This window comes from Chlorocebus sabaeus, chromosome 12, assembly GCF_047675955.1.
Source record: "Chlorocebus sabaeus isolate Y175 chromosome 12, mChlSab1.0.hap1, whole genome shotgun sequence".
Taxonomy (NCBI): Eukaryota; Metazoa; Chordata; class Mammalia; order Primates; family Cercopithecidae; genus Chlorocebus; species Chlorocebus sabaeus.
This window is the reverse complement of record NC_132915.1, coordinates 77,618,270-77,632,075: the sequence shown is the minus strand read 5'-3', so window position 1 is coordinate 77,632,075 and position 13,806 is coordinate 77,618,270.

The window sequence follows — 13,806 nt, the reverse complement described above, 5'->3', positions numbered from 1 at the left end:
TCGGTCTTTGTCACAGTCATACACTCTGCCATTGTACACAAAAGCAGTCACAGGGGATACAGAAATGAATGGGTGTGGCTATGTTCCAATAAAACTTTATTTGCAAAAACTGGTAGATGGTCAGATTTGGCCTGTCGGCCATAATTTGTTGAGCTCTGATGGAGAAAAAGGAAAGTTGGAGGAAAATAATATTTACTTAGCATCTACTTTATCCCAAACATTTGCACAGTATTTCATTGATTCTTCATACAAGCCCTTTGAGGTAGGTCATATTTCACAATTTTCATAGGCATGAAAACTGAGTCCATATACTCCTATACTTGTATACTTCCTATACAAGTTATTAAGAAAATATGCCCCAAATCCCACAGCTATGATGCAATAGCCTTAGGATTCTAAGAACGCTCTATCATAGTACTCCCTGGAGAACAGCGGGGGTAAAATCTACATCTGGCATGACTCATCACCCTAGTGATAGCACATAGTACATCCGTAAGGGTCACCGAGTTCCAGACGCATCCTGAGAAATGTGAAGACTATGATTTCAGCAACGAGGAGGAGACCTGGGTCACTGGGTTGAAAGATGTGATGAGGCAACATGTGATGCCCATTCTTGATGGAAACAAACCAGCAAAGGGTTTTTCTCATTGTTTTAAGTGTTTTTAATGAATTGATTCATTAACCACAGAGATATTTTCCACAGCACCACTTACTGCCGAACTTTCTGCCAAGAACAAGGCCAAAGGCAAAGATCTCTGGACAGCTGCAGCATCAGAGAAGACTGATGCAGTTACATCGTCCCCCCCCGACCCCATCCAGGCAGAAGAATTGCTTCTCCCCTCTCCCCTCTTCCCATCCCATTACCTTGCAATATATCCCTTGAAGGCTTCACCATATCTAACTGTCCAGCCAAACACCAGATAAAGACTCCCTTCTCCACAGCCTGTCCACACTGCCATTATCACATCTTTTTCTCTGAAAGACTACCCGACATTATTTATCACTGTACCCAGTACTCACAGAATGCCTAATATACAGACTCACTCCATCACTCCATAGTGAGTTAAACTTCATTTAAATGTGCCTCATCCAAATGCATTCATCTGTGTTTCTTATTTAACCCCCACGGCGATCACTGAGCCATCTTATTTTATAGATGAAAGAAACCAAGGCTTCAAAGGGAAGCTACACTGAAGCAGAAAGAACTAGTGGTGCCCCTGGAAGCCACTCCTACTCTTCCTATGCTCCAGGCCTCTGTGCCATTCCTGCAGCTCGAGCCAGGAGGAATGTCTGCAAGGATACCAGCCATGTTGCCAATGTGCACAGCTTTTCTTTAGTCATTACTGGAGGAGACTGACTTTCTACTCTTTCAAATGTCTAAAGATCTCTTTCAGAGCAAACTGGGAGTAAACTAACTGGATGGGCCCATCCTACCTTGGATCCTCCTCTGCCATTTCATTGTTAGAATCAATTTCTGCAGGAGTATTTCACATATTTTACCCTCAGTGTCTTTGCAAACGCAACACACTATGGAGAAGAGAGCAAGCCTCTGAAGCCAGACAGACCTGAGGTTAAATCCTGGTTCTGCCATTTTATTAGCCGTGTGACTTTTAAAAAGTTACTTAATCTCTCAGGGCCTTGATTTCTATGTCTGTAAAATCAGGTAAGAATGCCTACTTTGTTTTTTGTTGTTGTTGTTGTTTTGCTTTGTTTTGTTCGGTTTGGGGCGTTTGTTTGTTTGATAGAGACAGTGTCTTACTCTTGCCCAGGCTGGAGTGCACTGACATGAGCATAGCTCACTGCAAAGATGCCTACTTTGTAGGCTTGTGGAATTAAGAAAAATAATGAGCCAGAGAAAAATATTGTTTAAATGTTTATATAGATGAAATATATAGATGACATATGATAGATATAGAGATGATAAATGATGATGATAGAAAGATAGAAGATACATAGATGATAGATAGATAGATAGATAGATAGATAGATAGATAGATAATAGCAGCATGTAACATTAAACTTATTTTGTAGCCTGAGAAATTGAATGTTAAGCGTTTAAGAAAGGAAGAATAATAATACCCCATAAACACCTGGCCTTTCTGGATGGGCACCTGAGACTGAGCTATTAAAGAACTTGCCCAAAGCCACACAGCTAAAAATTGACCAAGTCTCATTGCACATCCTGCACTTGCACAGTACCTGGCATGCACTGGGCATTCAGTGAGCCTTTGCAGACTAATTAACTGAATGCATAAGACATGGCCTAAAAACCAGGATGTAATCCAAGAGTACAATTGTCTGGCCTTCTTCAAGCAGTGCCATTCTTGTTGTCTCTTATTTGGATGATAAATGTTATTTGAGTTTTAGCGACCACAGTGGGAATTGTCTCCACAGCCCTGAGAGCTAATTCAAACAATTGTCTACCAACTTCTCACAAAAGAGAGGCCAGGGCTCAAGAACACAGGAATTTTAACGGCTCCAATGACTAATCTTTAACAAGTGAGGTCAAGTTTTCTTCTTGCCCTGAGAATATTACAGAAATACATTTCCACATGGTGATATTCAATGTAACATCAGTTCTCATTTGTTTTAATGCTATAAAATTAGGTTTGGTTCTATAAACACGGAGAACCATGACTGCCTATTAGAAAGAGCACTGGCTACAGAGTTAGGAGACACATGTACTCAAATTTCAGTTTCTCTACACTCTGGGCATGAATCTTAGCCTCTTTGCCTCTGTTTCCCCATGTATAAAATGGGAATAGTAATACTTGCTCCTCTCCATTACAGTAGAGAGGATTAAGCAGGATTGGGTATGTTAAAGTATCTAGCTTCATGATTCACACATAGAAAGTGCCTAATAAATATTTATTCATTTCATGGAATGTTCGTGCAGTGTGTGGCACATTCGAGATGCATAATAGGATCCTATCCAATTAGTTCAATTCTAGCCTTATACCTGGGTCCTTAGAAGGTCTTTAATAGGTGTTTTCATTCACTCAGTGGAATACTTACCCAATGGCTGGCATGGTAGTTGCTTAATGGGCATTCATTCATTCAGTCAAATTCTAGCACAGTGCATACAATTTAGTCAGCACTCAATAAATGATGGCTGAATCCAAGTAGGAAAAATGGAACTTTGTTCATTTAATGAGATTTTGTAATCCCATAAATATTATATGTTGCTGCCAGTGCTTTACAAAGTGAATCAACCATTGCTGAAATGTTCTCAGCTTATGCTTGTTAACAAACCATTGTAAACTATTTTCCAAACATACAGCATTCCATGAATGTGTCATAATAACATTGGCAATGCTAAGCACCCCCAGGACCCCAAATAAGTGGCAGGAGTATGCAATATATGAATTAATTTAGAATACAGAAAAGGATCCATCTTTACAAAAAGACATGCAGCTGCACAGTTCCTTCTATGTGTGTCCAAAGCTCAGCTCCACAGTTGTTCTGGCAGTTCATTGAGAACTTGGGCCTCAAGGGAAAAAACCCCACGTGTAGGCAGAAACTATCAGGAATTAGAATTACATATATGAGAATGTGCACATATATATATATATAACATTTTTAAATAAAGGCTTAGTCTTTGAACATTTTGCTTTATTTAACTACTTCACAACAATAAAGCAGTCCCCTGGAAAAAAGGGGGAGTGGCTTTTAATAGTATAATTTCTCCTTTCAGAAGCCACATTCTCTGAAAGACCAGCAAGCAACAACTTTAAAGAAAGGAGAGGCCAGGCGCGGTGGCTCACACCTGTAATCCCAGCATTTTGAGAGGCCGAGGCAGGCGGGTCACCTGAGGTCAGGAGTTTGAGACCAGCCTGGTCAACGTGGTGAAACTGGTCTCTACAAAAAATATAAAAATTAGCCGGATGTGGTGGCGCATCCTGTAATCCCAGCTACTTGGGAGGCTGAGGAAGGAGAATCACTGGAACCCAGGAGGCAGAGGTTGCAGTGAGCCAAGATCGTACCACTGCACTCCAGCCTGGGTGACAGAGACTCTGTCTCAACAAAAAAAAAAAAAAAAGAAAAGAAAGAAAGGAGAGAGACATCCTTTCAACAAGCATCTGGTTTCCCCAGTTAACTGGAAGTCCAAGAGGTAGAGATTAACTCTGCATGATTCCTTTATATAGCAGTTGACATTGAAGTTTGGTCCTGGAGAGTGGATGTGAGTTCTCCAGGCATTCCAAGTCTAAAAGGGAAAGTGGAATGTAAGATATGGCAAGGAGCTTGGAATGGCTGGGCATCAGGTGTGATTGACCCAGGGATGAGTAGCAACAAGTGATGCTGAAGAGGTAGACTAGCTGGGAGACCTCTAATCCATGGAATGGAGTTTAGACCTTACTCAGTGACATGTGAGGAATGTTCTATTTATATCTCGGTTACAACACTTATCTTCATCTGTCTTATTTTAGACCTAATTGCTTATTGTTTTTTTTTTTACTCTACTTCCTTCTTCTAGTCTGAAAATTCCTTGAGACCAGGATGTGTGTGTTTGATGCTGTTATTAATATCTTCGTGTCTAGTTAAGCACAATAAGTACAAAACAAGTTCTAATGTAAATAAAACACGGTGACACCCTTCCAGAAGTTAATATCCATTGCCTATTATCCAATCCTCCTTTATACACAGTCAGAGTAGCAGTTAGGAGTCAGTGCAGGAAACAGAAGCCTGTCTCAGTATTTTAAACAGAGGACATTTAATACAGAAAATGAGGTGTTTATACCCTCCTTGGAAGGCTAGAGGACCCATTCTGGAGGACTGCTGGTTCAGTGCACACCTCCAAAGCCAAGATCAGAGGTCAGAACACTGTTGCTGCTGCTGCTTCTGACTTAAACCACCAATGCCTCTCACACTCGAAAAGCCAGTGACTGCATGCCATGCCATAAATCTGAGTGAGTCTACAGACAGGCGCGTGTCTATGACCTCACTTGCCAGCAGCAATGACAACAGGACCATGGCTTCCATCTCACTTCCAATTTCCAAGGCTCTTGGGAGTTCATCTCTTGGTGGAACCTAATTGCTTCCAAAACACCAACTGCAAGGAAATCCGAGAAGTGTAGTTATTTGCCTTGCAGGCTCTGTGGTAAAGAAAGGACTATATGAGCAGGTGGCAAAAGATGCCTGGTTCTAATCAAAGATATCCATACAGTCGAGATTAGTTCTGATTATTGCCTGCTTCATTCACAAAATATATTCTCTTTTTTGCTATTTATTTATTTTTATTTCTCTTTTTGAGACAGGGTCTCACTCTGTCACTGAAGCTGGAGGGCACTGGTGAGATCATGGCTCATGGTAATGTTGACCTCCTGGGCTCAAGCAATCCTCCTGCCTTAGCCTCCCAAGTAGCTGGGACTAAAGGGGCATGCCACAATGCCTAGCGATTTTTTAAATTTTTTGTACAGACAGGGTCTCACTCTGTTGCCCAGGCTGATCTTGAACTCCTAGCCTCAAGAAATCCTCTTGCCTCAGCCTCCCAAAGTGCTGGGATTACAGGTGTGAGCCATAGCACACCCAGCCCTCAATACTTTCTCCTTTAAAAAATATTCTTTTAGCCTGGATAAAAGCTCCTGAGAGATAAAAGAGAATTTTTAATTCATCAGCTTTATTGAGGTATGATTGACAAATTGCCTTATTTTTTAACTGAAATGCTAAGCACTTGCTTTTTTTCTCCTCTATCCTCTTCTTCTTTCCTTCCTTTCCTTTTTCTTCCCTTTTCTTTCTGAAAAATTCAGTACTAAACCATTAGTTAGGACAAAGCCATGTCTATGCTGGGCGTGGAAAAGTCATGGTGGTGAAGAGCAGGGTGTCAGAGCCTGAGCCTACAGAGGGGACACCCGGCACAGAGTGCTAGCTTCTTAGCAGGGTCAGGAGGGAGTCTGTGTAGGGCACATTCCAGGGTGGGGTGTCAGTGCCTAAGCAGGGTGAGAAAGATGTCCATATGAGAGAGGGATGGCCCAAAGAGAGGGAGCTGGCCAGGCCTGGTGGCTCATGCTTGTAATCTCAGTGCGGTAAGAGGCTGAGGCGGGAGGATCACTTGAGGCCAAGAGTTCAAGACCAGGCTTGGCATCATAGTGAGATCCCATCTGTATAAAAAAAAAATAAAAAGAGAGGAAGTTAAAGTCTAAGAAAGGTGAGACAAACATACATGTGTGGGGGTGGGTGTCAGAGCCTGAGATAGGGGAAGATGACTTGCGTGCAGATGGGGGTAGTGGCAGAAAGGGAAGATAGGTTACCTTCAGGGGAATCAATTCATAAATATCGCTGGACGAGGTGGCTCATGCCTGTAATCCCAGCACTTTGAGAGGCCGAGGTGGATAGATTGCTTGAATCCAGGAGTTCAAGAACAACCTGGGCAACATGGCAAAACCCTGTCTTTACAAAAAATGTTCAGTGTGTTATGGCACGTGCCTATTGTCCCAGCTACTCAGGAGGCCGAGGTAAGAGGATCACCTAAGCCTGGGAGGTTGAGGCTGCAGTGAGCCCTGATTGTGCCAGTGCACTCTGACCTGGGTGACAGAGTAAGACCCTGTCTCAAAAAAATAAAAAATAAATAAATTAATTAAATAAGTAAATCTATTAAAGAGAATGGAAGCTAGGTTTTACACCGTGGGACCAGGGAGTTACAAATATGGAAAAGGAGAAAACTAGAATGAATCGTATGGTGTTAGCATGGAATTGAAACTATGTGTGTGAACCTATCATTTTCAGTACATATGTAGAAAGAAAGTACAGAAATAACTGTAGATATAAATTTAAGCGTGTGTGTGTGTGTGCATGTTTATTTGCTGACTCTGTCCACACTGAGGATCTGAGAACAGCAACACCCTGAAAGCAATGAGCACATCTAGCACCCAAATCTTAGCTTTCAAATAACATTTTGAACTAAAACGAACGAAAGTTTCTTGGAAAAATGGCTGATTCCAAGAGTAGGGCAGGGAAAGAACAAGATGAACCTGGAGCATCTTGTGCCAGAGAATGAGGAGGAACTCACAGAATGATGGGGACATGTCAAAAGGACACAGAGGCCAGATTGGAAGGACTCCCACTGACTGAATCTGACACACTTTAAACATCAAAATAGATCACGATCGCAATGGATTACAACTCACGGCACAAAATAGGAAACCACAAGTCCGTGCCGTCAAACAACTTCAAAAGTGAAAGTGTGGTGAACAGTCTGCATTATTTCAAAAGTATCTCCCTACAAAATCACAAAGGGGAAAAGGAGTGTAGCTTTCCAGTGGAGAAGCCCAGCAGACGTCATCTTAGGAAGTGAGCATAGTGAGCATCACCAGTAATGGGACGAACTGGAATTCCACAACTGGAATGCACAACTGGAAAAGTATCATGAAGACACATCAGATAAACTCACGCTGCGAGATGTTCTACAAAACAGCTGCTCGTGATCTTCCAAAGTGTCAAGGTCATGAAAATAGTCAAAAGACTGAGAAACTGTTTCATGCCACAGGAGACTCCAAGAGGCATGACAACTAAGCACAATGATTCTAAGCTGGAGTATTTTAGGACTGAAGAAACGTCCTGAGGCTGTTGATGAAACTTGAATGGGGTTTGAGAATTAAATAGTCATACTGTATAGGTGTTAACTTCCTGATTTTGATGGTTGCATTGTGGTTATATAGGAGAATATCCTTGCTTGTAGGAAATACTCGCTTAAGTATTCAGGGATCCTAAGCCATCAGACTGGTAACTTATTCCCAAACATTTTAAAAGGAAAAAAATCTCTTTGAATTGTACTTGCAACTCTTCTTTAAGTTTGTGAATATTGCAAAGTAAAATTTAATTTTTAAATATAAGTACCCAAATTTCAGGAAAACTCAAGTGTATAAAATCAATAACCAAAAACCTCACCCGTCTCACAGCTTCAAATCAAACTCCATTTAAACTATCCAAACAGATGAGAATCCTTCTTTCTTTTCACATTAGAGCTTGGAAATATAGAATGAGGCCGGGCGCGGTGGCTCAAGTCTGTAATCCCAGCACTTTGGGAGGCCGAGACGGGCGGATCACGAAGTCAGGAGATCGAGACCATCCTGGCTAAGCCGGTGAAACCCCGTCTCTACTAAAAAATACAAAAAACTAGCCGGGCGAGGTGGCAGGCGCCTGTAGTCCCAGCTGCTCGGGAGGCTGAGGCAGGAGAATGGCGTAAACCCGGGAGACGGAGCTTGCAGTGAGCTGAGATCCGGCCACTGCACTCCAGCCTGGGCGACAGAGCGAGACTCCATCTCAAAAAAAAAAAAAAAAAAAAAAGGAAATATAGAATGAAATTCTATTGATCAATTTTCTGAAACATGCAGTATCCTTGGAAGCTGCATTAAATATACATATCTCCAACCTTCCGGTGTCTTACCATAATGGATGAAAGGAAGGCTTAGTTAAGAGTAAGAAGACCCAGGTCTGACTGTCATGTTTGCCACTTCTTAAGTATGCTACTTTGGGCAATTGCTTAATCTCCCTAAGCTCTAGTTTCCTTAACTATAAATTAGAGATAATAATATTTACTTCACTGCATTGTTGAGAGAATTTAATACAATAATGGGTGTGAACCTGCCTACATAATGGTCAGCATAGGAGCACAAAGTTTTCTGTTTTGGTTTTAATTGCACAACAATTTAATCTTATATAACCGAACAAGTTCCTTTGACCCTGACATAATTTCTCCTGCCTATAGCTAGACACATTTGCCATTTACTCATTCATTGTCACTCATTTTTGCACTTAACGTTTGACAGATTGTTATTGAGAGCCTACTATACAGAATACTGTGTTCCAAGTCAGAAAGAATGAACTCCAAATTACCTTTTTTTCAATCCTACAAAGAGGCAGACGCAATGAAAAACAATGCTTTACATACAGCTGTGAATTATGAATTTAAATCAGTTTAATAATCCAACCAAGGGTGTGTTTTCATTTCATTCCCTCTCTCTTATTGTAGCTATTCACTCACTTCTCCATCACATACATATTTATTTTCCAATGAATTCTGAAAGATTTCCAAGGTAGAGCAAGAAACGGGGAATGCAACTGACGTCTGTCTCCCCCTGAGAATTATGTCACTCCTTGATTTAATTCCTTCTGACATTTTCCCCATCATACTTTCTGCTCTTCATCAAAATACATCCCTCTCGAAAAACAAATGCGCTTATTGACTACCCAGGACAATCTTGGACACAGTTGCAACTGTTCACGTGTAGGGTTAAAAAAAAAAAAAATTAAAACAAAACAAAACAAACAAACAAAAAAAAACACAGCAAACAAAATCTAAAGACCTGTGCCATAAGGTCAGATGAGCACAAAAGGGCTGTTAGGCCATCCAAAGTCCCGGGGGTTTAGGCAAGCAAAAGGGATTTATTTTCCATTTTTAGGCCATTGGCAATTTTGTTTGCTTAAGCTTAATTGTTCCCGGATACTGAAAGGGTACAGACGGTAACTGCATGTTTGATTTTAATGACTCTTTTGGCGTTAACATCCTCACTGAAAAAAAATGACCAAAACACATACATGCAAAACAGGCAGAGTTTTGGGTTTGGTTTTGTTTTCTGAAAAAAATTCCCGTGGAGGTGAAGGGCAGGTAAATCCAGCTACAGAGACATGTTCCTTAGGTGAGCTGACTGGAATCACAAAGAGACACGGGGCCAGACACTGCGCACTTTCTGTTTGTCAGAGCAGAGCTGACTTTCCTGCGAGAAACGGTAGCTATGTCCTCAGCCAGCCAAGGAGAAAACAGTCCATTCACACCCTCCCTGCTCCTCCATCTTCCTCTCACTCCCCAGCTCCCTGCCCCCACTGTTTCTCTGAACTGGCTCTGGACAAGTGGCACAGTACCGGGGCCACCCACCTCCCCGACTTCCTAAAGACAGAATAATTTTAACTGGCAGAAATGTCACAGAACTTTCCAAAGTTCATGAAATCAGCTACACAAATTGTGAAATAACCGGTGTGTGGCAGCATCAAGTCATGCAGCCAAGATCCCCTGGAGGGAAGGAAGCCACCTCCACCCCGACCCAGCCTCCACCGATGTGCAGTCACGTCTGTGTCTGTGTGAAACACGTGCACCTATAGCCTTCCCATCCATTCACCAATGGCCTCACCCTGGTCCTTATCTTAGTACTTGGGACAGTAAACCTCCCAACAGAAACTCTCTCCTCCCCAGATGCCCTGCTCCACTTCTTTCCGCCTCCCTTTCCGCATCTCTTATGCCCCGCCTCCTCTCTCCATTTCTTTTTTCAGGGTCCTTTTATTCAGCTGTCCCTTTAAATGTTGGTGTAGCACAGGCCTCCACCCCCTGATCTCTTATAATTTCCCATATCTTCTCCCCCAGTTGTTTTGTGGCATTAGAGAGCGAATGCACAGGTTTTGCAACCCTGTACTGCACTGTCTGGTCCATTATGTCCTAGCGAACTTGAGAGGACAATAACACTGCTACAAGTCAGAAGGCACCCTGAGTTCTTATCCATTCATTCATTCATTCATTCATTCATTCATCCATCCCCTACTCTGTACCAGACTCTGTGTTAGATTCCAGGGAAACATAGAGGCATTAGGAAGGGGAAGGGGGAACAAAATGCCAGCCCTATCAGAATCTTTGGAATAAGATAAATACATTTTGAAAACGTCATGTTCCATATTATAACTTAATATTTAACAAAGGAGAGAGACGTTTCTATTGTTTCTAATACAAATCACTGAGGGCAAAGCTTGGCAACACCTCCCTGGTGGTAGAGACATGTGGACGATGCAGTGAATCTTAGCTGGGCCAGCATTATGTTTGCCAAACAGTGTAGGCCCCGTGTTTTCAAGTTGAGAAACGCTTGCCCCAATAACCTCATTCACTCCCACGGATTCGATTATACCTATAACCTGACAACTCCTAAGGCTCTATCTCCATCCCACGTCTCTCCACGGGGTCTCTGATCCACATAGGGACTGCTTACAGGATGTTTCCACTTGAACGTCCAAACCTCACAGCTCGTCATCTTCCCCACACCCTGCTCTTGTCTCTTGGCAACTCAGTGTTGCCACCCTGAGTCCATCCCCCAGGCCAGGGGAGGGGAATACCTCCCTTTTCCTGGTTCTTTCCGGGTAGTGGTCCCCCCTGCAACATCTCACATACCCATCTTCTCCTCATTGCTGCAGACAGCTTCCCATCTCAGGATCTCCTTCCAGGATCTCTAAGGAAATAACAGACTCCAAACTGAAATCCTTGGCTTCAATCTTTCCTGCCTATCTTCCATACTGGAAAATGGCCCGTCCAAAATACAAGTCTAGGCAACTCACTCACTCCCTTCCTCAAAATACTTGAGTGGCTCCTTGTTGCTTAGAGAAGAAAGTTAACTTCCTTAGAACAACCATGGAAGGCTCGATACAATAGGGCTTCATCCTACTTTCCCTGCTTCTTTTCCTGTAAGTCCTCCTTCTAATTCTACTTTCCATCTGCCATATTCCTCCAGCCCTCTACATGCCTTCCCACCTGCAGACTTTTATGCACACAGTTTCCTCTGCCTAGAATTCCTGCTCCTCACCCGGCTGCACGGTGAACCACTACACTTCCTGCAGAACCCAATCTAGTGTCACCTTCAGTGTAGAGCCTTTCCAAAGTCCTCCAGGTAAAAATAATTGTTCCCCTCACTGTTCTTTTGCTGTACTTTCTGCAAGTTTCTTTAGGCCCTTACCAGTTTGTGAATTTAATGAGTTGGTTAGTGTCTGTCTTCCGCTGTGGATGATAACCTCTTTGAATGGAGGAGGTGGCGCAGCATATACATCTATGTTTCCCCAGACTTTAACACAGAGCCTGGTGCAGAGTAGGGAATGAATGAATGAATGAATGAATGAATGAATGAATGAATGAACGAACGAACGAACTCAGGGTGTTTGCTGCCTTGTAGCGGTATTATTGTCCTATCAAGTCCTCTAGACACATAGGACAGACAGGGCAGAGCAGGGTTACAACATCTTTGCAACCAATATTAGCTATCTAATGCTACAACACAAATTACTCCAAACCTAGTGGCTTCAAAAAGCAATAATTATTTGTGATCTCACTGTGAATTTGTTTATTTAAAAATATGTATACCGGTTTATTATAAAGAATATTACAAAGAATACAGATGAAGAGATGTATGAAAGAAGAGGCACAGAGCTTTCATGCCCTTCTCAGGCACACCACCTTCCAGGCATTTCCGCATGTTCGGCTATCAAGAAGCTCTTTAAACCTTGTCCTTTTGGGTTTTTATGGAGGCTTCAATATGTAGGCATGACTGATTAAACTATTGGCCATCGGTAATCAACTTCATCTTCAGCCCCTGTTTCCTCTCCAGAGGTTGGAGATGGATAGAATATTTAGACAAGGTATATGGGAATCAATGCTCCCTTCCTCATCATGTTTGAAGCCTCAACTGGAAGACTCAAAGGCTGGAGGCTGGAATTATATGAAGACTCATTCACTCACACATTGATATTGACTGTTGCCTGGATTTAGCTGAGGCTGTTGGAATGGTTTCTCCATGTACACTGAGATTCATCACAACATGGTAGATAAATTTTAAGAACAAGCATCCTCACTTTGGGAGGCTGAGGTGGGCATATCACTTGAGCCCAGGAGTTCAAGACCAGCCTGGGCAACATGGTGAAACATCATCTCTATTAAAAATACAAAAAATAAGCCTGGTTTGGTGGCATACATCTGTGGTCCCAGCTACTGTGGCAGCTGAGGTGGGAGGATCTCTTGAGCCCAGGAGGCAGAGGTTGCAGTGAGCCAAGATTGCACCACTGCACTCCAGCCTGGGTGACACAGCCAGATCCCATCTCAAAAAAAAAAAAAAAAAAGAACAAGTGTCCTAAAAGTGAGGAAAATAACAGATGGAAACCATATTGCCTTTTGCAGCCTACTCTTGGAATTCATGCAGCATCACTTCTACCACATTCTATTGATCAAGGCGTATACAAGGGGAGGAACATAAACCATACTTCTTGATGGAAGAGTGTTAATATCACATTGTAATAAGAACTTGTAGAATGGCACATACATTGGTGTGGACATATTTGGAAAGTATCTGCTTCAAAAACCATCTTCTTCAACAAACACTGCTTTCTGCTATTGCATGAGTGTTAGCCTTAATCCCACAAGGCTTTGCAAGCACACTACAAACATAACCCAAAGTGGTTGCCCAATTTTGTCATGGACATTTCTGTTTCAAATCTCAGATGGGAGCTTTCCATCTAATTAGGCAGAATCCCATACCCTTGGTGACATATAGCTATGGTAGGAGGACTGAAAGAAATTATGTAGGATCGATGTATACAATTCACTCACAAAAGACTGGCTACTCTGTACCAGTTCCTATAGATGAGTCGGATGCAGCTCCTGCTCTCCAGAAATAAAAATACTGTATTCAAAGCCACTTCTCCCCATCCCCTATCATCTTTGAAGCAACTTAATGTACTTTCACTTTTTTTTCCTCGTTAGCTGAAATGTTGGTTTCATATGCAAAATGGGCCCTGCAGAATTTCCCAGTTATGCCTGAGTCCAGGGACAAACACAATCTAGGCTTCTGGGCCAAGGCCCTCTATTGCACAAAGAATTCAATAACCACCATAAAAATAAAACAGAAAAAAAATTAGCAATTAGAGTATGTAGATATTACAGGACTCAGTTTCCTTGTGTGAGAAAATTATAACCCAGGGGCCAAACCCTGCCAGCAGTCTCCTTTGTAAATAAAGTTTTATCATAACGCAGCCATGCTCCATTGGTTTAAGTATGGTCTATGGCTACTT